Source organism: Aotus nancymaae, unplaced genomic scaffold (genome assembly GCF_030222135.1).
Source record: "Aotus nancymaae isolate 86718 unplaced genomic scaffold, 86718_ANA_hifiasm-v0.15.2.pri h1tg000059l, whole genome shotgun sequence".
Classification (NCBI taxonomy): domain Eukaryota; kingdom Metazoa; phylum Chordata; class Mammalia; order Primates; family Aotidae; genus Aotus; species Aotus nancymaae.
Window position 1 is genome coordinate 57,570,803 of NW_026988473.1, and position 22,797 is coordinate 57,593,599.

Here is a 22,797-nt window from a genome sequence, read left to right on the forward strand (position 1 = left end):
AAAGTGAGTCATGAATGGATCACTGTACTCCAGTGTGAAACCAGGTCTCAAAAAGAAGGTCCACATCTCAAAAAAGAAGTTCCACATAACTCAGTGATATAGACTGAACTGCCTCCCTCAAAATTAATAAATTGAAGCCCTATTCCTCAATGTGATAGTATCTGGAAATGGATCCTTTGGGAGATAATGAGGTTTAGATGATTTATAAATAGGTTTAGATGAGGTCATAAGGGTGGGGCTGCCATGATGGGATTAGTGCCTTTAAAAAGAGACACCAGAGTTTGCCTGTTCACTCGCACTTACTCTTTTTCTCCCTCTCTCTTCTCCCTCTCCAATCCACCATGTGAGGAAATAGGCCATGCTGAAACAAAAATCGGCCATGCTGAAACACTGATCTTGGACTTCTTTCTACCTTGCAGCATTGTGAGAAAATAAATTTCTGTTGTTTAAACCACCCAGTTTATGGTATTTTGTTAAGGTAGCCTGAGCAGACTAAGATACTCAGTGAATCAATATTTTCCAAATGACCAATGCATAATACTACAAAAATTATGCATGGATAAAAGATCTACTTAAAGTATAGAACAGACTAATGTTTTTTCTTGGAGAAATAAGCAAATTTAAAAATAATAAGAAAAAAAACAGACCAATGGATTTTAATGTAACAGAGCATGAAAAGCTCAGTGATATGGTTCAGACTGTACAAGGCAATGAATCTTAACAAACTGCCAACTGTCAACTTTCAATGTAACACGGACATCCAACCTTTGGCTTCCCTGGGCCACATTGGAAGAAAAATTGTCTTGGGCCTAACACAATACACTAACACTAATGATAGATAATGAGCTTAAAAAAAAAAAAGTGTGTATAATTTTCATGATATCCACCACAGATAAGCAAAAAAGTGCTCACATTCAAAGGGCTGCACATGACTGGTGTAGTATCAAAGAGAAATATCCACAGTTAAATAAAATTAAAAACATTCTTCCTTTTCCAATTACCTATCTATGTGGAACTGGATTTTCTTTATATTCCATCCAAGACAACAAACTGCAACAGATTGAATGCAGAGGCAGATCCAATAAGATACTCAAGGAATTTTTTTTAATGTAAAATATTATTCAAATTTTTTTCCCTTAGAATAATATACGTGTTTTCATTAGAATATGCTAACACAGCTGAGGACAGTGGCTCATGCCTGTAATTCCAGTACTTTGGGAGGCTGAGGCAGGAGAATTACTTGAACATAAGAGTTCGAGACCAGCCTGCACAACAGGGCGAGATCCTGTCTCTACAAAAAAATTTTTAAATAGCCAGGCATAGTGGCACATGCCTATAGTCCCAGCTACTTGGGAGGCTGAGGTGGAAGGATCACTTCAGCCTAGTAGGTCAAGGCTACATACGGTGAGCCATGACTGCACCACTGCAAGCAAAAGTTCTTTGGAGTCTTCAATAAGTTTGTGAAGGCACCAAAATGTTTGAGAGTTGTTGCTACACAGCAGTAAGCAAGAACAGACTATACCTACATAAAAGAACATAAATGAATCTCACAAATATATTACATGTGAAAAGCCAGTCATACCTTATAAAACATCATAAACAGGCAAAAATAATCAACAGTATTGAAAGTCATTGGTTTTCTTGAAGGAGGGGATGTTTCCTTTCTTGATCTGAATGTTGGTTATACTTTTTGTGCATTTTTTTCTACATGTTATACATACCTCAATTGAATCTAATGTATATTTTCTATATGAATATACACACATCTGCCTTATCCTCACCTACAGAAGTTTTGTTAACACTGGTCCAGAGTAGAACTGACTCATCTTTTTTTTAAACAGCTCCTCAGATGATTCTAAAGAGCAGCCAGATACTACCTATTTAAGCAGGTTGAAAACTACTAATTTAGGCTGGGTATGGTGGCTCCCAACTATAATCCCAGCACATTGGGAGGCTGAGGTGGGCAGATCATCTGAGGTCAGGTGTTTGAGACCAGCCTGGCCAACAAGGTGAAACCCCAGCTCTACCAGAAATGCAAACAATTAGCCAGGCGTGATGGCACACACCTGTGGTCCTAGCTACTTGAGAGGCTGAGGCAGGAGAATTGCTTGAACCTGGGAAGAGGAGGTTGCAGTGAGCCAAGATTGCACCACTGCACTCCAGGCTGGGAGACAAAGCAAGACTCTGTCTCAAAAAAAAAAAAAAAAAAAAAGACTACTGATTTAACAATTTAAAAACAGGAAGATTTACATGCAGTACAACAAAAAGAACAATGGCTCTGAAGCAAGGCAGATCGGGTTTTTTAATATGAGCTTTTCTTCTCTTACTAGCTATGTAAACAAATGCAAACTAGTTAATCACTATATGCCTCAGTTGCTTCAGTTTCTTCTTCTGTAAAATGGTCACAATTCCTCATACAGTAGAAATATGAGAATTAAATTCTATCTGTAAGGAAGAGAAAGCACTCAGCATATTGCCTGCCATAGATACTCAAATGTTAGGTACCTTTTGTATTTCCTTAAGAACTCCCTTCTTAAGGCCTGACACAAATTACCATCTTGAATCTTTTTATTTATTTATTTATTTGTTGAGACATAGTCTTGCCCACACTAGAGTGCAGTGGTTTGATCATAGTTCACTGTAGCCTCAAATTCCCAGGCTCAAGTGATCCTCCCACCTCAGCCTCTAAAATAGCTAGAAACACAGGTGCATGCCATCACATTCAGATAATTTTTTTATTTTGTGTAGAGACTGGATCGCACTATGTTGATCAGATTAGTCTTGAACTCCTGGGCTCAAGTGATCCTCCCACCTTAGCCTCCCAAAGTGCTGGGATTACAGGTGTGAGCCACTGCACACAGCTACCCTCTCAGATACTTAATTTCTTCATCCTTAAAATGAAAACAGTATCACATGACCAATCTAAGAACTACAGATCAGGAGAATCGCTGATCTCTACCAAACAATGGTATGATACCAAACAAAATGGTATCATTAAGTATAAATAGCATAATTGTTATTTACTGATAGAGACATGTGCTATCAACTCAAAAGAAAAGACAGAGGAATACACAAAAGAAAAGACAGGAAGAAACTAAAAACTAAAATACTAAGAAAATTATAAAAACAGAGGCTAGAAAAGAAATATGAGCATTAGCAGAAATCATCAAGCTTGAGGAACATGATCAGAAGTCAAATCAAGATCATAGTCTCAAGTCAGCCAAGTATTGAAGTTTACTGTGAAAAATGTCATTTCAGGATTCCTTCAAAACGTCTATATCTAAGAAAAAGCATAACCTGTATCATCATAAAATAGGCATATTCTGAAAGGACCCAGACATCTGCCTAACTGGCAGGAAAAGGAGGTGTATTGGAACTTTATAAACTAAGGTTTTCTAACTGTCTTCATACAGAGACTAATGGCTCATTTAATAAAATGTTAAAGTTTTAGATAAGTGTAATTTGACAAAAAAATTTGACACAGTTGTTTTTCGATGCTAAAGACATGCATAACTGCCCAAGGAACTAAATTTAACAAAATAAAGCAAGAAATATGAACTTGGTTTAGTCTCTTTGCTCTTCAATATTCTATAACTTTGAGTCGATTCTGTTAATATACCAGGGGTTGGCAGGCTATGGCCCGCCTATGGCCTATTTTTGTACAGCCTGTGAGTTTTTACATTCTTAAAACCACATAAAAGGAGGAGAAAGAGAAGGGGTGGGAGAAGAAGGAATGGGGAGAAGAAGCAAGAGGAAGGGCTGGCAGAAGGAGAAAAATGGGGAGAAAGGGAGATGAAAGGGAAGAGGAGTGAAAGGGAGGAGAAAGAATAACAGAGGTCACCTGTGGCATAAAATATTTTCTACAAAAAGCATTTGCCAGCCAGGCATGATGGCACATGCCTGCATTTGGAAGCACTTTTGGAGGCCGAGGCAAGAGGATCACTTGACCAGGACAATATAGTGAGACCCTGTCTCTAAAAAAAAAAAATTACTGGGGAATGGGACTAAAAACAATACTTTTGCTTCTTTTTACTTTTTGTAATTTCTAGTTTCTATCATGAGCAGACATTATTTAATGGTGGAAGAAATAAATTTTTTTTGAAGTTAAAAAATAAGAATAAAGCAAGTCAGAATATTTACCCCATAATTCTATTTATAAATAGTTGCAAAGGTAAAAAAAACTACACTGTTTAGGGACATGCACATATTTGGTAAAAGTATAAAGAAAGGCAAAGAAATTATTCACATAAAATTTAGGAAACTCTTTACCTCTGAGGGAGAGAGAAGGTGGGAGATTCAATCAAGTAGGACCTCACAAGAGACTTTAAAGATACTAGAACTCTTTTTGTTAAGCTGGGTAACAAGTAGAAAAGTCTTCAATTTGTTATTCTTTAAATTGTGGGTTTATGTTAAACATACCTTCATACATAGGACACATTTTGCAACTTAAAAAAAGGATATAAATGGGGTTGACAAATGAGAATTTGGAGGCTGTAACCCAGACTTTTCCACTTAACTGACTGTGTAACCTTAAGTCATTTAACCTCTCAGAGCATAATTTTTCTTCTTATTTGATTAACAAGGAAGCTAACAGCTAATGTCTGTTTAGGACTTTGCCTGGCATTTAAAGAACTATTTAAAGTTCCTAGACTGTAAACATCCAAATATGCATGAGATCATAATACAAAGTGATACCTTATTAATAAATACCACAATACTAAGAACTCATTGGCAGGGCACACAAGGCTATTCACCATTCTGGCCTCTGCCTATCTTCCTAACAATAATGGCAACAACTAATATTTTTTTAATATGTACTATATAGCATATAGTGTTAAATGCTTCCCATTGATTATCTTATTTAACCCTCAAAACAAGCCTATGATATTAATTCTAGTATCCCCACTTTACAGATGAGCCCATTGTGCCCAATGTCACACAGCAGTAGTAAGTAGTAAGACAGACTTCAAAACCCATACTTAACCATAGCACTTAACCACAGCATTTTGCCTCACTTTTCTCACCATATTTAAATTGTCTATCTTTCCCATGACACTGAAAGCTCCTTGACAACTGCTTTCTGTTCATTTTTATTCCCCTGGCACTTAGCAGACATTCTTTAAATAAATAGTGAATAGATATTTCATATATGTACAGTGTTTTCAGTACATGAATTGGTTTGCTCCCCTTGACAGCCTTCTGAAGTATGAAAGTTTGATTTTGAGAAAGGGTCTCACTCTGTAACCCAGACTGTAGTAAAGAGAAGCAAGATCATGACTCACTGCAGCCTTGACCTCCCTAGCTCAAGCAATCCTCCCACCTCCCTCCTGAGTAACTGGGACTACAGGTGTATGCTACTACACCAGCTAATTTTTTTATAGAGACAGGGTCTCCCTATGTTGCCCTAACTGTTCTTGAACTCCTAGGCTCAAGCAATCCTCCTGGCTCAGCCTCCCAAAGTCTAGGATTACGGGTGTGAGTCACTGTGCCTGGCTAATTTTTTTGGTTTTTAAGGTTTGTGTGTGTGTGTATTTTTACCTTTTTAACCAAATTGAAGTGTACAATTCAGCAGTATTAAGCATGTTCACAATGTTGTACAACCATTACCACTAGATATAAAAGGTTTGTTTTTTGGGTTTTTTTTTTTTTTAAACAGAGTTTTGCTCTTGTTGCCCAGGCTGGAGTGCAATGGCACAATCTTAGCTCACTGCAACTTCCGCCTCCTGGGTTCTAGCGATTCTCCTGCCTCAGCTTCCCAAGTAGCTGGGATTACAGATGCCCATGACCATGACTGGCTAATTTTTGTATTTTTAGTAGAGACAGCGTTTTATCATGTTGGCCATGCTGGTCTCAAACTCCTGATCTCAAGTGATCCGCCCGCCTCGGCCTCCCAAAGTGCTGGGACTTACAGGCATAAGCCACCTCACCTGGCCATATGAAAGGTTTTAAATGACTTAACTGTAATCACTCAGCTTTCAAGTAGTAGAACTGAGATTTGAATCCGGGACTCTTGACTCCTAAACTCATGGGCTATTCATTCCACCAAGGCTTCTGTCTACCAATACCTCCGTCTGCTCTCTTCTCACCAGGGTATCTGAAGGATCAAATGAGGTAAAGATACAAAAACATTACTACTGCACAGGTGACCACACTGTGGAAAAAAAATCCACCAGCACATTTCTCCCAGGCAATTACTTTTCATTTTGAGCTTTCAAAAGCTAGAGCTTTAATATAAATATCTCACCCCTAGACCAAGCCTGCAGATCTGCAAAAACAATGTCTAGACCCCAGAGTAAAGTTAGAGAGAAATGCTTGCATTAGATTACAGTCTCATTGAATTACAGGTAACTGCTCAAACCTGATTTTTATTGTAATACAGAAAGCTTCCTTATTACAAAACACTTTCAATTCAAAGGATAAGTCCAACTTTCCACCATTCTGCCCATTTTGGAGCTAAAAAAAAGTATTCTAAATGGATATTTTTGTGTGCTCAATTGTGAAAGCCAAGGAAAATGGTTTGTTTGTGAGCTAAACTCTGAAGCTTGAACAAAAACAAAAAGAATTATTTCGATCCCAATGGTGCCAATTTTGTCTTCTTTACATCCCTCCTCACTTTTTTTCAGTCTGAGCTCTAATCAACAGCCACTTTATGTTTAACATATCATCACAGTTAATGCAATTAGGTCCAGAAAACTGTTTCTCTAAAGATGTTCCCTCCATTTACACTCCTCTGTACCTTCCATTATCACTATTCTGCCATAAGAATGAGCATATCATTAAGGTTTAAATCGAATTTCTGATGAATAGATGGAGATACTGTTTCTCTAGTTAATACAATGCACCTACATCAACATCATTCCTTAAAAAAATAAAAATGACTCAATATGCTTTATTTATTCACATCTGACAGCATTCTGATCACCTGAATTCCTTTGGAAGAAAATTCAATCTTTAGCAATACAATCCAATTATTTTAAATCTTATCAATGCCAAAAAACAATCATATGAAAAATTCCATCAGTACCAAACCATCTTACCAATGAATATTTATGACATTTCCATATTTCCTGTCTTCTCTCTGTTTACATAAAGCGGTGGTGCCAAGACTCATCTCAGGATTATTAGCCTGCAATACAATGATGGGCCTAATTGCCTTGCAAACCAGGACACTAACAAATGGCGTCTTCAAGCAATCAATTCAACCCCCTAATTTTAAGAGGGGGTAAAAAAGGCCCAAGCTCTTTTTGCCTATGTGCATGTTGCCTACCTACAAAATAAATTCAGCCTCATATTTTTCAGGCTCATTCATTAGTTCTCAAGCAAGGAATGCACCCTTAACAATCTCAAGCTCACCAAATCTATTTAAATTTCAAATTCCAGGTATAGTTTTTAAACACACCAGGAGGAGAGGGGAAAGGAGAAGGCGGAGACATCAAACAGAAAGATACCTATTACATTCCAGTTTATCTTCTCCCCACCTTTAGTTTGGAAGTATGCTTTTTTCCCCTCAACTTTCTTTTTATGATCTACAAATAACAGAAGACACCCTCCCCTCCTTAATTCTACCTTAACTAAAGTCCCTTTCAACTTTACCCTTTGGGCTGACTTGACTTCCAAATTATACTAATATAAATAAAACAAACAAAAAGATCAAACGAACAGCTTAAAATGGCCCCTAAGAATTAGAAGGTCTCTTCTGTCTCTGCTGTAAAGTCCCCTCTAACAGCCTTACTGCCTCTTCCCCAACCACAGCCACCAAAACTGTCCATTTAAGTATTCCAACCCTTAACCCTCACGGGTCTCCTGGAGGTCATCCCAATCCTTCACATCCAAAATATCCAACCCACTTGCCCCTCCCCACCACAGCTCACTGTCCCTCTCCATCCTCTCTGCCCCATCCATACCAGGTCTCCGACTCCTTAAATTTGCCCTGTGCCACTTCATCGTTAGCAACCACCTCTCCAGGCCTACCAGCTCATCTCTGAAAGTCCTTCTTCAAACTCCCTCTGCCACCTTGGCCAAGGGACATTTTCTTCAAGATACCATCCCCCAACTTTGCTTACCACCTGCCGCTATCCTTTCAATGAATGCAGCCCAGGGATGTTTTATGTGCCCTCTGCCTTGACCCTGCAACCAAGGAGCCACCATGCCCTTTCCAGTGATTGAAAGATCCTAAATCCAACCCACTGTGCCCCTCACTCCATTTCCATCCCTGTTCTCCCATTTCGGACCTGACTTCCAATTTGACCCCTTCTTGCCAGCTCACCATCACACTCCCCTTATTGAATGTCCCACCTCCACTAACTCCTATTCCAACCTCGATCAGCCCACCCCAGGAAACCCCCAAATTGCACTTCTCTGCTCTATCCTAACCCAGGCTATTCCGTAAGTCTCCATAAATTCCACCAGCCGCAGATAACAAACATCCACTTCAAGCTCAGGTCTCAACACCTGCCAGGCCCCTCACCCCCAGCTCCTGTTACCTCCATCATCCTGCTCCAGGTCCACCCCAAATTCCACCCTCCTGAATTAACACTCCGCAGGGTACTATCCAACCAGATATAGGTCCTATCCTGTATCTGCTACTCACTCTCCACTGAAATCATTCTCCTACCCCTCACCCCAGTTCAGATCCGAAGCTGTCAACTGCTCCAGGCGAACCCCAAATCACCACCCTCATTCAGTCCCCTCCCCCATTAGAAGCCATCCCACCCTAGTCTCATCTTCCACCTCGCCCCAAGACCATCCTGAATTCCAATCCGACGCCCCCACCTCACTCTCCGGTCCCAGGTTGAATTATTCTCCATCAAAAGTCCTCCTCCCTCGTCGCCCGCCCCCCAACCTGCTTGGGTCCCACCCTCACCCCACCCCAGCCAGCGTCTGGACAAGTCTCCCCCGCCAGCCCGCTGTTCCATCGCGACCTCAACCCCCTCCCCCCAACCTGCGCGGGGGCTCGGCTGCCCCCACTCTCATTCTCGCCAGCACAACCGGCCCAGGCTCAGGACGAGCGGACCGGGTGGCGGGGGGAGTCTCCTCACCGGCTAGCAGCTGCAGGCGAAAACGGCGGCGGCGGCGGCGGCTGAGGCGGCGATGCCCTTGTCTTCTCCGAAGGCTACGGCGGCGACGCTCTCGCTCCCTCGCCCGTGTCCAGTAGGGCGGAGGATGGCGCGCGGGGACCGGAGCCTCCTCCTCCTCAGCGACTCGGCTCTGAATCCTCTGCAGTAGCCGCCGAGGAGCCCGACGGGTTGGGGGGAGGGGACGCTCGGCTGCGGGCGAGGGAGGAGGAGGCGGAGGGAGGAGGCGGGGGACCGCTGAGAAGGGCGGGGAAGGAGGAGCCGGCGCGGCGCCGCGACACGTCCCACAGCCTCAGAGCGACCGGACCACAACTCCCGGCATGCCCTGCTTTGGCCTGCGCGCGGCCTGCGCCTCCCGCCGAGAGCCCGGTACAGAGGGGCCGCGCCCTCTCCGGTCACGGACAATGGAATAAAGCCAACCATCCGCTGGCAGATGTTGTAGACTCAAAAACCACCTGTGAGGAAAGTCAGGTCGCCCGAGGCCCCATCCCCAAGGGGCAGTGCTCGCAGTGTTTCCATCTTCTTTGCATAGACACACACACTCCCTCTCTCTCCTCTGTCTCTCGCTCTGTCTCTTTCCCTCTCTCTCGACTACACCTCCCAGCATGCCTCTCAGCGTCCCACCCTCCTTCCGGACCCTTCTCAGACCCGGTACTACACTTCCCAGGGAGTGTGTTCCCTGCGAAATGCTGGGAGATGAAGTTCTTGCTTCTTCCTCCATATTAAGAAAAAGAAGCGAAAGAGAGGAAAAAGGGAAGGAATATGCCAACCCACCGAGGATGGGCCTTGATGGGCTAGATTTCCTATGATTCTGTTCATCCCTCGCCATCTCCGTTGCAGCTGTCTCTCACCAGAACTAATGCCGGAGCTTCCTCGCGGGTCTCCCTGCAAATTTGAGGACAATTCGGCAATTTGAATCCAAATACAAAGGGCATACTTCTTGACCCAGCTTCATTACTTTTAAGAATTTACCTTAAAAAGATAATCGAACAATTTCGAAAAGATTAATGCACAAAGTTGTTATATGAGGTAGTTAATTATGGGGGGGAGTAAATGTTCATCAATAGGGTGCTGCTTAAATAAAGTGTAACGTACACATACAATGCAATACTAAGGAGCCATTTAAAATGATGATATAGATCTATTTATTGACGTGAAAAGCTATTTACAATTTATTCTTGACGGAAAAAAATTGATTACAGAACAGCATGTCTAGACAGTTTCAATTTTTCTGAGGTTTGACACAATATTCTATAAGCATGGAGAGATTTCAGGAAAGAGGTTCCCCAAAATATTAGCTATTATTATCTTGAAGGAAAGGGTGTCAGAGTGCACGAAATTATTATTATTATTATTATTATTGAGACGGAGTCTTGCTCTGTCGCCAGGCTGGAGTGCAGTGGCACGATCTTGGCTCACTGCAACATCTGCCTCCAGGATTCAAGCAATTCTGCCTTAGCCTCCCGAGTAGCTGGGACTATAGGTGTGCACCACCACGCCCAGCTAATTTTTGTATTTTTGTTGAGATGGGGTTTCACTATGTTGGCCGCGATGTTCTCACCTCTTGACCTCGTGATCCGCCCACTTCTGCCTCCCAAAGTGCTGGGATTACAGGCGTCAGCCACCACCCCGGCTGTAATTTTTATTTTCATATTGTTTCAACTGTTTAAAAGGAACACGTAACTTTTTTTTTGTAGAAGACGTCATCTCACTATATTGCCCAGGCTGATCTCAAACTCCTGGCCTCAAGAGACTCTCCTGCCTCAGCTCTCAAAGTGCTGGGATTACAGGCGTAAGCCACACTACACTGGCCAATTTTTTAAGCTATACTCCTTCCGAAAAACATAATTTCCAAATCTAACAACCTTTCTTTGCTGCCTAGACACTTTCCATGCTTCTCATTGCCTCATTCGTGCTTCAGCACTGTGCCTGCCTGGTTTGTATCTGAGCTCAACAGTTCCATTATTATTATTATTTTTTTTTAACAGTTCCATTATTAAAACAAATAATAGTGGTCACTTCCTATTCATAAAGTTGGAAGGGAGAATTTTCTCAATTTTCAATGCCTCTTCTCAAAATATGTCCTTTTCTGGTCTTTCCACACCCATTTTCTCCTTTTCTCTTACTCATTCTTCAAACTGAAGCCAAAGTCCTACCTTCCCTAGAACATATTTTAGACACACTGATTTTCCTTATATCTGAATTCTTATAGCAGTGGTTTCTAATCTGTGAACCGAAAATCATGGTGGGGAGAGGGAGTGAAGAGAGAGAAACAGAGTCATTGTAAAGGGTCTATGAAACTCTGCCTACACAAAGCATGGTCTGTAGCCTGAATATATGTCTTGCATTTAAGTTTTTTTGTTCTTCTGACACCTATGTCCCGCTCTTCTAGAATACAGAATGTAGTATCAGAGTATTTTTGATTTAACAATGTTTTTTCTTTAAGCTCTGTTTAACTTGATGTTTTCTTTTCTTTTTTCATTTTTTGAGACAGAGTCCAGTGGCTCACGCCTGTAATCTCAACACTTTGGGAGGCCAAGGCGGGTGGATCACGAGGTCAGGAGTTCGAAACCAGCCTGACCAACATGGTGAAAACCTGTCTCTACTAAAAATACAAAAATTAGCCAGGCGTGGTGATGTGCACCTATAATCCCAGCTACTCAGGAGGCTGAGGCAGGAGAATCACTTGAACCCAAGAGGCGGAGGTTGCAGTGAGCCAAGATCATGCCCCTGCACTACAACCTGGGCAACAGAACGAACCTCCGTCTCAAAAAAATAAAAGAGACAGAGTCTCACTCTGTTGCCCAGGCTAGAGTTCAGTGGCATGATCACAGCTCACTGCAGCAGTGACTTCTTGGTTACAGGTGATGCTCCCACCTCATCCTCCCAAGTACCAGGGACTATAGGCACCACCATGCCTGGCTAATTTTTCTTTTTCTTTCTTTTTATTTTTTCTTATAGAGACAGGGTTTCACCATGTTGCCCGAGGTGGTCTCAAACTCCTGGGCTCAAGTGATCTGCTCACCTCAGCCTCCCAAAGTGCTGAGATTACAGGCATGAGCCACTGCGCCCAGCAGGACTTGATATTTTCAATTTTATATGCCATTTTCCTTGGTGTTCTGTTAGAAGCACCAGGACACTTTAATTCTACTATAGGCCTATAGGAAAAATCCCAGGTTGCTTAGCTCAGAGGATGACTTAGTCCCCATCCTGCTGCAGCCTCTCTAGCTTCACCCCACCTCACTGTAGTTAGACTCCTGTCCCTCAGGACTCGCTGTCCTCAAATACATCAGGCACTGTCTTTTCCAGACTGCCTATCTCCCTTTACATCCTATTCTCACAGCCTTAAAATCTCAGCCCCCCTCCTCCCTTTTCTGAGAATAATGAGAAAGATACCTATCATATGTTGGCTATGTGACAAACAAGTCCCTTCTTAGTGTTACTGACCTTGCCCTTTTCTAAACCCCATCTGCACTTCTTCTCTTCCATTTCCCCACTTCTTTCTCCTAGTGGCAAAAAGTAGGGGCTGGGCGGTCAAAATTAGAAGGGTTCTGGTCTATCCAGCAAGTAAAGCATTATCTGCGTTAGGAGAATAAATAGATATGAGAAGCTTACTGGACTAGTAATCTGGGAATCAGATCCTAAATTAGACCTTGCCATGAACGTGATGGGTGACCTTTAGTAAGTCCCTTAACTTTTCAAAATCTCAGTGTCTATAATACATCCACAAAATGGAAGGAATGGGTCCTGCCTGCCCTGCCACCTCATAAGGTTATTAGGAGAATCCAATAAAACAATGGGTATAAAAGTGCTTTGAAGACTGTAAAATGCCACTTACAGTCCAAACCTTTCATCTAACCATTTGAAAATTCTCTCTCCAAATCCCTGCAAAGTCATGGCATGTAAACTTTCAACTCTGAATTATATCAACATTAATGAATTTATGAAAGTTTTAAAGAAATTAACTCTATTAAACCAATTTAATTCCTGGATAAATTTTTGATATAGCACAGTTTAGTGATTTATAACTTTTAAAGATATTTTTCTATACTGAATTTTTATCAAGGTATATTCTTTAGCAGCTCAGTACAGTGGCTCATCCCTATAATCCCAGCACTTTGGGAGGCCAAGACAGAAGGATCCCTTGAGGCCAGGAATTCAAGACCACCCTGGACAACATAGTGAGACCCCCATCTCTTCAAAAAATAGAAAAATTAGGCTTGGCGTGGTGCCTCACACCTATAATCCAAGCACTTTGAGAGGCCAAGACGAGCGGATCACTTGAGGTCAGGAGTTCAAAACCAGCCTGGCCAACATGGTGAAACCCTGTCTCTACTAAAAATACAAAAAATTAGCCCAGTATGGTGGCACACACCTGTAGTCCCAGCTACTCAGGAGGTGGAGGCACAAGAATCACTTGAACCTGGGTGTCAGAGGCTGCAGTGAGCAGAGATCATGCCACTGCACTCCAGCCTGGACAACAGAGCGAGACTTCATCTCAAAAACATAAATAAATAAAATAGAAAAACTGCCTGGGTGTGGTGGCACGCACCTGTAAGTTCTAGCTGATCAGGAAGCAGAGGTGAGAGGATCATTTGAGTCCAAGATTTCAAGGCTGCATTAAGCCATGATTGTACTACAGCACTCAAGCCTAGGTGACAGAGCAAGTCTCTGTCTCTCAAAAAAATTTTTTAAAGACATATTCTATATGAATTTTACAAGAAAAAGTTTGACTCATCAGTTTTATTTTATCAATTTTTACTGATTATTGGTCAGTTATAATGAAATTTCTTTGTTAGTCATTGTTTCTACCAAGTCCACCTTGTCCTGACAGTAATTTGAACCATCATTGGATTTATCTTGTGTTGATTATTTCCAAGTAGAATTTTCCCAGGGGACAACTTTGCAGAGTGCAGTGTTACCAACAAAGATGGGATCATTCAGTTTGCTTTTTTATCCATAGTAAATTTCACCATGTGTAGCTTTAGCCATTGTCAGTTTTATTTTGTGTTGATTATTTCTATCATAATTTTTTTCTGCAACCCCATCAAAACAAACTTGGAGGCAAAATGATGGTGTCAAAACACTATCCTTTGCCTTTTACTATCTGATTAACTCGTACTTTGCAATGGCTTTGTCCCAGCTGTGTTAACACACTTCTTTACCACCTCTCTCTCAAAGCATCTCTTTGGGAGCCTTGGCACATATGTGTCGGCTTTACTTTAAGAATTGCTCTAGGCTGGGCACGGTGGCTCATGCCTGTAATCTCAGCACTTTGGGAGGCCGAGGCGGGTGGATCACCTGAGGTCGGGAATTTGAGACCAGCCTGGCCAACATGCCAAAACCCCATCTTTACTACAAATACAAAAATTAGCTGGGCATGGTGGCGCATGCCTGTAATCCCCACTACTTGGTAGGCTGAGGCAGGAGAATCGCTTGAACCCAGGAGGCAGAGTTTGCAGTGAGCCAAGATCGCACCATTGCACTCCAGCCTGGGTGAGAAGAGTGAAACTCTGTCTAAAAAAAAAAAAAAAAGAAAAAGAATTGCTCTAGAATCACAGAAAAATGGACATTAGAGATAATGCTAGCAGAACTGATCTTGAAAGAGACAGGTACTATGCTGGTGTCTAGGATCCATTATCTCATTAAATCTTTCAGCTTAAACATCCCTCACATGCCCATTTTATGGTAGAGGAAATTGAGACCCAGAGAGAGGAAGGGATTGGCCACGCCAGGATTAGAACCAGGCCTCGGTTTAGTCCTCAGTGCAATTGGAATGATTATAAATTCCAAAGTTATCTCATTTAATTTAAAAGCTTTTGTAATTATCTTATTGGAAAATTAAATATAATTTTTCATCTTAGCTAAGACTTAAAACAAGAGAAATCACATGAATATAAACAAAGTACTCTCAAAGATTTTTTTTCACAGCAAATGAGACAAGAAGTGTGAAAATGTTTTGTAAATAACCCAACACTGGGCAAATGAAAGTTACTGCCACTTATGCTGAAGGCTGTTATATAAACCTGCTATGCCTGCTTGCCAGACTGTTAGAAAGCTAATAACATACCACTAATATAAATAAATGAGTATCAAATGCCCAGCCTAATATTTAATTATAATAGCCAATATTGGCATAAAATTGCATCTTACTTCTCCTTCAAGACCTAATTGAGACATCAAGAAGCCTCTGCTGACCTCTGGCTAGGTTAGAGGTCCACTCTGGGCTCCCACAACCCTGCTCACACCCTGTGATCATTGTCTATATGCTGACCCCAAAGACAAGGCTCAAGGTGGTCTGATGCACCTCTGTGGCCCAGAGCTCAGTCCAGCTCAGGGCTTCTCACATGGTAGGGGTTCAATAAATGGTGGTTGAATTAATGAATCAATCAATTAACATGACAAGTATATAGATAATCAATTCGAATGACAAGGGGAAAGTACACATGAAATAAAGTGAAAGGCAACAGTAAATCACAAATGAGTCTGCATGAATGGATTACAACCACTGAAACGCTTGTACAGCAGCAACTACACAAGGAAAGAGCCTGGATACCATAGGTTCAATTTCCGCCTCAGCCACTTCCTAGCTGGGTCTCCTCTGTCAAATCACTGCCCTGGCCATGCCTGTTTCCTCATCTGTAAAATGGCCAACCTGGCCGGGTGCAGTGCCTGTAATCCCAGCACTTTGGGAGGCTGAGGCAGGCAGATTGCATGAGCCCAGGAGTTTGAGACCAACCTGAGCAACATAGTGAGACTCCATGTCTACAAAAAATACAAAAATTAGCTGGGTGTGGTGGTGCACATCTGTAGTCTCAGCTACTTAGGAGGCTGAACACAAAGGATTGCTTGAGCCTGGGAGGTTGAGGCTGCAGTGAGCCAAGATCTCACCACTGCACTCCAGTCTGGGCAACAAAGCAAGACCCTATCTCACACACACATACAAAAAGGGCAACCTTGCATACCTCCTAGGGCAGATAAAAGAGTTAACTAAGGTAACAGATGCTTTGCATGTCATGAAGAGCTGACAGAGTGAGAATTGTTACTGACAAAGACCAGAAGATTATTTGGAGGGAAATGGTTGGAGTTTAAGTTTAGCAGGATCCTTTACATAAAATAGTTCAAGTTCATAAACTTGAAAAATAAAGTATATCAATTGTAGCAGGTTGAATTGTGTCTCCCCAAAAGAACAAGTCTTAACCCCCATATTTGTGAATGTGACCTTATTTGAAAGTAGGGCCCAAGATGGTCTGATGCATCTCTGTGGCCCAGAGTCGGTCTAGGTAGATGTAATTAATAAAGGATCTTACGATAAGATCTTCCTGGATTTAGGTGGTCCCTAAATCCAATGACCGATGTCTTCATAAAACAAAGCTCTGTGCCTGAGACATAGAGGAGAAGGCTATGTGAGAATGGAAGCAAAGATCAGAGTCAGGAAGCCCCAAGCCAAGGAATGCCAAGAATACTGGCTGCCACCAGAAGCTAAGAGAAAGGCATGGAACCGATTCTTCCTCAGCGCCTGCAGAAGGAACTAATCCTGCAAACACTTTGATTTCGGACTTTTGTCTCCACAGTCATCAGATAATACATTTTATTCTCTGGGTGGCTGTTGTTTTAAGCCACCCAGTTTGTGGTAATTTCTTAAGGCAACTTTAGGAACTAATATACCAATTAAGTTGGAAACCATGAAATCAAATAATTAGCAAATATTTTAAGCCCACAGATTCAGAGGAGCCTATTTTGGTAAATATTTTTCAGTTCCATTTAATTTGTCATCCCTAACAGCAGCTATGGAAAATTGATGTAAACATCCATTGTCTTTGAATCTGTGCCTTTTCTCTTTTTAACTCCTTTTGCACTCTTAGTTCTTGCCTTGTCTCCTGGGATAGCCAATACTTCTAATTAATGTGTGAAGACCTCTGATGTCATACAAAGTGCACAGACACAGAGAGGCCAGACCTGGATTCATATCCCACCTGAGTAACTTACAGGCTGTGACACTAGAAAAATAACTTCTCCTTACTGGACCTCTGTGTCCTAAATTGTAAGATGTGATTCACATGATCTCCTTCACAGGATGAAATGAGCTAATTCATGGAAAATCCAGTGCCTGACCTATGAGTTTCATAACTTTGCCTTGTCCAGAGAACAAGAGAGATTTGTCAGGGAGTAGGGGATAGTATTTGTTTGTTTCTGGAGTTATGGATGTTTGAATGATAGGAGAGAGGGAAGGAGGGAGCCACCAATTTTCATTTTAGCTAGAAGGTGGGAAATACTTCCCAAAAAAGATTAAGAACTGAAGGGCTTTTATTCCCAGAAAAGCTGAGTTTCCTCCAACTGGGGTCTATAGACCCATGGAAGGTGATGAACCACATTGAATATTTATTCATTTTTTTACTCAGCTTAAGGTATTAACCAGGTCTTTTGCTGGTGCCAGGGGTCTAAAGGAGACTCAAGCATGGCTTTGTCTCCAAGGAACTCACACTCTAGAGGAATACACTGACACAATTACATCCCAGTGTAATCTGTGCCATGGTAGAAGACAGTGAGGGGCTGCAGGAACCCAGGAGAAACACCAGGCCAAGCACAGTGTTACCACCTGCACATTCTCCTCCAGGTGCTGTAAACTTCACAAGGGCAGTAGCTCATGCCTGTAATTCCAGCACTTTGTGAGCCCAAGGTGCGAGGATCGCTTGAGTTTAGGAGTTGGAGACCAGCCTAGGCAACATGGCAAAACACTTGTCTCTATAAAAAATAAAAATAAAAAAATTAGCAGAGTGTGGTGGCACGCACCTGTGGTCCCAGTTACCCAGAAGGGAGGATCACTTGACCTGAGAGATCAAGCCTACAAACAGCTATGATCACACCACTGTACTCCAGCCTCCTCACTCCAAAACAGAGTGAGGCGCTGCCTCTAAAAAAAAAATTAAATAACAAGATTTCACTGACAGTTTAAGTTTGACTGCCAAAAGTTTACAGTAGTGATGAACACAAATAATATTTTGAGATATCTGCAACAATTGTAATGTGATATGAAAACATTTGTGATTTCTGTTAGTGACAAAGTCACAAGTACTGTGGTACTGCAATTTGACCTTAGTTTGTTACTTATATTCAGAATTGGAGGACATACTCAATTTCTGTAAATATAAATGAATGTAAAAATATAACTTTTCCATCCAAGATCATGGAGTCCCTGAGTTCTCTCTGTGTACTCTCAGGTTCCAGGTAAGGAATCTCTCTCACAAGTAGCTGGACAAGAGCAGGGTATATGGGGAGGAAAGACAAAGATCGAGGGTTTGTGCCTGTGACAGTGATTTTTAATCAGGTATTAGGTTGAAGAGTTAGTGGGATAGAGTTGGCAGAAATTGAAGAGCCAGACAGAATTGAATTCCAATCCTCCTCCCAGTCTCTCCTTGTACCAAACCAAGCTATGTGACCTTGGGTATAAGTCATTTCACCTTTCTGAAAAATGCAGATACTGACATATAACTTCATTTATAAGAGTCCATTGTAAATTTCTCATCAACTCTAAAGCTCTGCACAGAGACAAACAAGGCACAAAGATTTGTGTCTTGTTTTATTTTGTTTACATTTGTATTGTTTTGGTTTTTTATTAAGGAAGTAAGTTCTAGAAATGTTGGCAGGAGTCACTTAAGGATATCAGGGTGGAGTAGAGCAGAGTGGACAAGATCAGGAGGAGAAGTTGTCTTAGAATGGAACAACCTAGCACTTCTCAGAGAATAAACTCTAGGGAAGCAAAACAGTACAGAGAGCAGGGCTGAGGCAGGAAAGCCTCCAAGAAGGAAAAGCTGGGAAGCTGGGACCCCTACAAAGGCCAAGGCTCTGTCCAAATACCTGTGTTGTTTTATGTTGCTGTTCATAAAATCCAATAGATAGGCCAGGCAGAGTGGCTCACGCGTGTAATCCCAGCACTTTGGGAGGCTGAGGCAGGTGGATCACTTGAGGCCAGGATTTCCAGACCAGCTTGACCAAAATGGTGAAACACCATCTCTACCAAAAATACAAAAATTATCCAGGCGTGGTGGTACACGCCTGTAGTCCCAGGTACTCAGGAGGCTGAGGCATGAGAATCCCTTGAACCTGGGAGGCAGAGGTTGCAGTGAGTCGAGATTGCTCTACTGCAGTCCAGCCTGGGTGACAGAGCAAGACTCCATCTCAAAAAAACAAAAAATAAATTAAATTAAATAAAAAACAATAGATAGAAAATTTCTATTAATTCCTAACGTTTTGCAAGAGTATTTCATTTAAAAAAATACAACATTGATGGTAGTATTGAAAAATCTGTTCCTCTGTACCCCGTATTAGTTGTAAATTAATAATTAGTTCAAGAGGCTTGATTATACTCAGGTTTTATATTTTGAGGAAAAAAATACCCCATATGGTACAGTATACTTTAATCAGAGGCAAATAATGTGAAATAGTACATAGAATCCTATGTACCCTTCATCCAGCTTCCCCCAGTAGTGACATCTTATATGATGGTAGTACAATATCAAAACCAAGAAATTTACATTGGTAATTTTTTTTTTTTTTTGAGGCAAGTTCTCATTCTGTTGCCCAGGATGAAATGCACTGATGCTATCATGGCTCACTGCAGCCTCAACCTCCTGGGCTCAAGCAATCTTCCCACCTCAGCCTCCTGGGTAGCTGGGATTATAGGTGCACACCACCACATCTGGCTAATTCTTAAATTTATTGTAGAGACAGGGTCTTGCTATTTTGCCCAGGCTGGTCTAGAATTCCTGGGCTCAATTGATCCTCTTGCATTGGGCTCTCAGAATGCTGGGATTATAGGTGTGAGCCATCGCACCTGGCCAGTAAAATATTTTTAACTAAACTACAGACTCTGTTAAGTTTTTATCATTTTTCACATGCATTCATTTGTGTATATGTGTGTATATAATTCTATGAGATTTCTTATGTACAAATTCATGTACCACCACCACAGTCAAGATACAAAACTGATCCATGCACTACAAGGAACTCCCTTGTGCAGTCCCTCCCTCCTTGTCCTCTGGTAACTACTAATAAGTTCATCTATCTGGTTTTGTCATTTAGAAAATGTAACCTTTTGAGATTGACTTTTTATTAAGCACAATGCCTTTGAGATTTAGCTAAATTATTATATGCATCAATAGTTCATTCTTTTTGATGACTGTGTAGTATTCCATACATGGATGTACCAGAGTCTGTTTAGCCATTCACTCATTGAAGGATATTTGAATTGTTTCCAGTTTTTTTTTCTATTATGAATAAAATAAAGCTCTAAGCACATTCATGTATAGGTTTTTGTGTGAACAAAAGTTTTTATTTCTCTGGGATACATGCACAACATTATGATGGCTCAGTCATATGATAAGTACATGTTTAGTTTTATTAGAAACTGCCAGCCAGGCATGGTGCCTCATGCCTGTAATCCCAGTACTTTGGGAGGCTGAGGCGGGTGGGTCACCTGAGGTCAGGAGTTCGAGACCAGCCTGGCCAACATAGTGAAACCCCAGCTCCACTAAAAATACAAAAATTAGCCAGGAGTGGTGATGCACACCTACAGTCCCAGCTACTCGGCAGGCTGAGGCAGGAGAATAGCTTGAACCCAAGAGGCAGAGGTTGCAATGAGCTGAGCTCATGCCACTGCACTCCAGCCTGGGTGACAGAGTAAGACTCTGTCTCAAAAAAAAAAAACTGTCAAACCATTTTCCACAGTGACTGTACCATTTTACATTCCCACCAGCAATATATGATGATTCAATTTCTCTACATCTTCATCAGCATATGGTGTTATCACTATTTTTTTTAAGTCTACCTGTTCTAATAGCTATGTCCTGAAATCTCATTGTGGTTTAAAGGGTTGTTCTTTCTTCCTCTATTTTCAGAAAGTCTTTATATATTGTGAACAATGACTCTTTGTCAGTCAAAACTGATTTCAGAGAGGGTAAGAAATCTGTGTTTCAGGTTGGGCACCACGGCTCACACCTGTAGTCTCAGCACTTTGGGGGTCTGAGGCTAGTGGATCTTGGATCTCTTGAGTTCAGGAGTTTAAGACCAGCTTTAGCAACATAGGGAGATCCCATCTCCACACAAAAAAATTTTAATTAGTGGGGCATGCTGGCATGCACCTATAGTCCCAGCTGCTTAGGAGGCTGAAGTGGGAGAATCACTGAGCCCAGGAGATCAAGACTGCAGTGAGTTATGATCTCGCCACTGTATTCCAGCCTGGGTGACAGAGTGAAACCCTGTCTCAAAAAAAAAAAAAGACTCATATCCACTACATAATCAACAGAAAAAAACTGAAAATGGCTAAATAATATACAGTGAAATTACTTATTGACTCAAAGTTGATGGAAAATAAAAAAAATCTTGGACAGACACAGTGGCTCATGCCTGTAATCTCAGCACTTTGGGAAGCCCAGGTGGGCAGATCACCTGAGGTCAGGAATTCAAGACTAGCCTGACCAACATGGTGAAACCCTGTATCAACTAAAAATACAACAATTAGACAGGTGTGGTGGCATATACCTGTAATCCCAGCTACTCGGGAGGCTGAGGCAGGAGGATTACTTAAACCCGGGAGGTGGAGGTTGGAGTGAGCTGAGATAGCGCCATTGCACTCCAGCCTGGGCAACAAGAGTGAAACCAACAAAAAAAGCTTGATGAAGTATAGATCTTCAAAATTCATCTCAGAAAAAGTGGATTTGAGGCCAGGTGCAGTGGTTGACACCTGTAATACCAGCACTTTGGGAGGCCGAGGCAGGTGGATCATGAGGTCAAGAAAACAAGACCATCCTGGCTAACATGATGAAACACTGTCTCTACTAAAAATACAAAAATTAGCTGGGCATGGTGGCGTGTGTCTGTAGTCCCAGCTACTCGGGAGGCCGAGGCAGGAGAATCGCTTGAATGCAAGAGGCAGAGGTTGCGGTGAGCCAAGATTGTGCCACTGCACTCCAGCCTGGCGATAGAGCAAGACTCCATCTCAAAAAAGATAGTAATAATGACCACAGCCAGGCACATAGCTCACACCTGTAATCCCAACACTTTGGGAGGCCAGGGTGGGCAGATTGCTTGAGCCCAGGAGTTTAAGACTAGCCTTGGCAACATGGTGAAACTCCGTTTCTACAAAAAATACAAAAATTAGCCAGGTATGGTTGCACACGCGTGTAGTCCCAGCTACTCAGGAGACTGAGCTGGGAGGATTGTTTGAGCCTGGGAGGCTGAGGCTGCAGTGAGCCATGATTGTGTTACTGCACTCCAGCCTGACAGAGTGAGGTGAGACCCTGTGTCAAAAAAAAAAAAAAAAAGACCATAAAAGATAACTTACAATGGCAAGAGCTATAATTATTGCTGTGATATGGATATTTAAAACTTATTGATGACTCAAACAATCAAAAAATGTATATTGAAAATCATTTTTCTGATGAAGATAATTGAGTTCAAATTAAATGAAAATGAATAAGTTGGAAATAGATTTCATAGGCCATGTAGAAAATCAAAGGTATTGAACTGACCTAATGGCATTTGTTCTGGTAAATATTCTCAGTGAAAAATAATCAATCTGATGTAATTCTGTCTAAAAGCCTGTATTCATAAACACAAGATGAAAACATTGGTAGGGTCAAAAGAGGAGTTCAAGTAGCCTGACACTCTGCTGGAACTCCTGAAGAGAAAACAGAAATGGAGACAGTGGTCAAGCATTTGCCAA

The 22,797-nt window shown here is 41.7% G+C and overlaps 1 protein-coding gene across 8 annotated transcripts in view; it reads right to left on the reverse strand.

The window, feature by feature from the left end:
• Positions 1 to 9,203, reverse strand: part of FAM168A (family with sequence similarity 168 member A) — a 168,228-nt gene extending 159,025 nt beyond the window's left edge. For 2 of the 8 annotated variants that reach the window (XM_012456948.2, XM_012456940.3), the window contains exon 1: positions 9,039 to 9,200. The gene's annotated coding sequence lies outside the window, so the exon portion shown is untranslated. The other 6 variants (XM_012456942.2, XM_012456943.2, XM_064365276.1 and 3 more) reach the window with 6 other exon arrangements.
• Between the last annotated feature and the right edge of the window lie 13,594 nt (positions 9,204 to 22,797).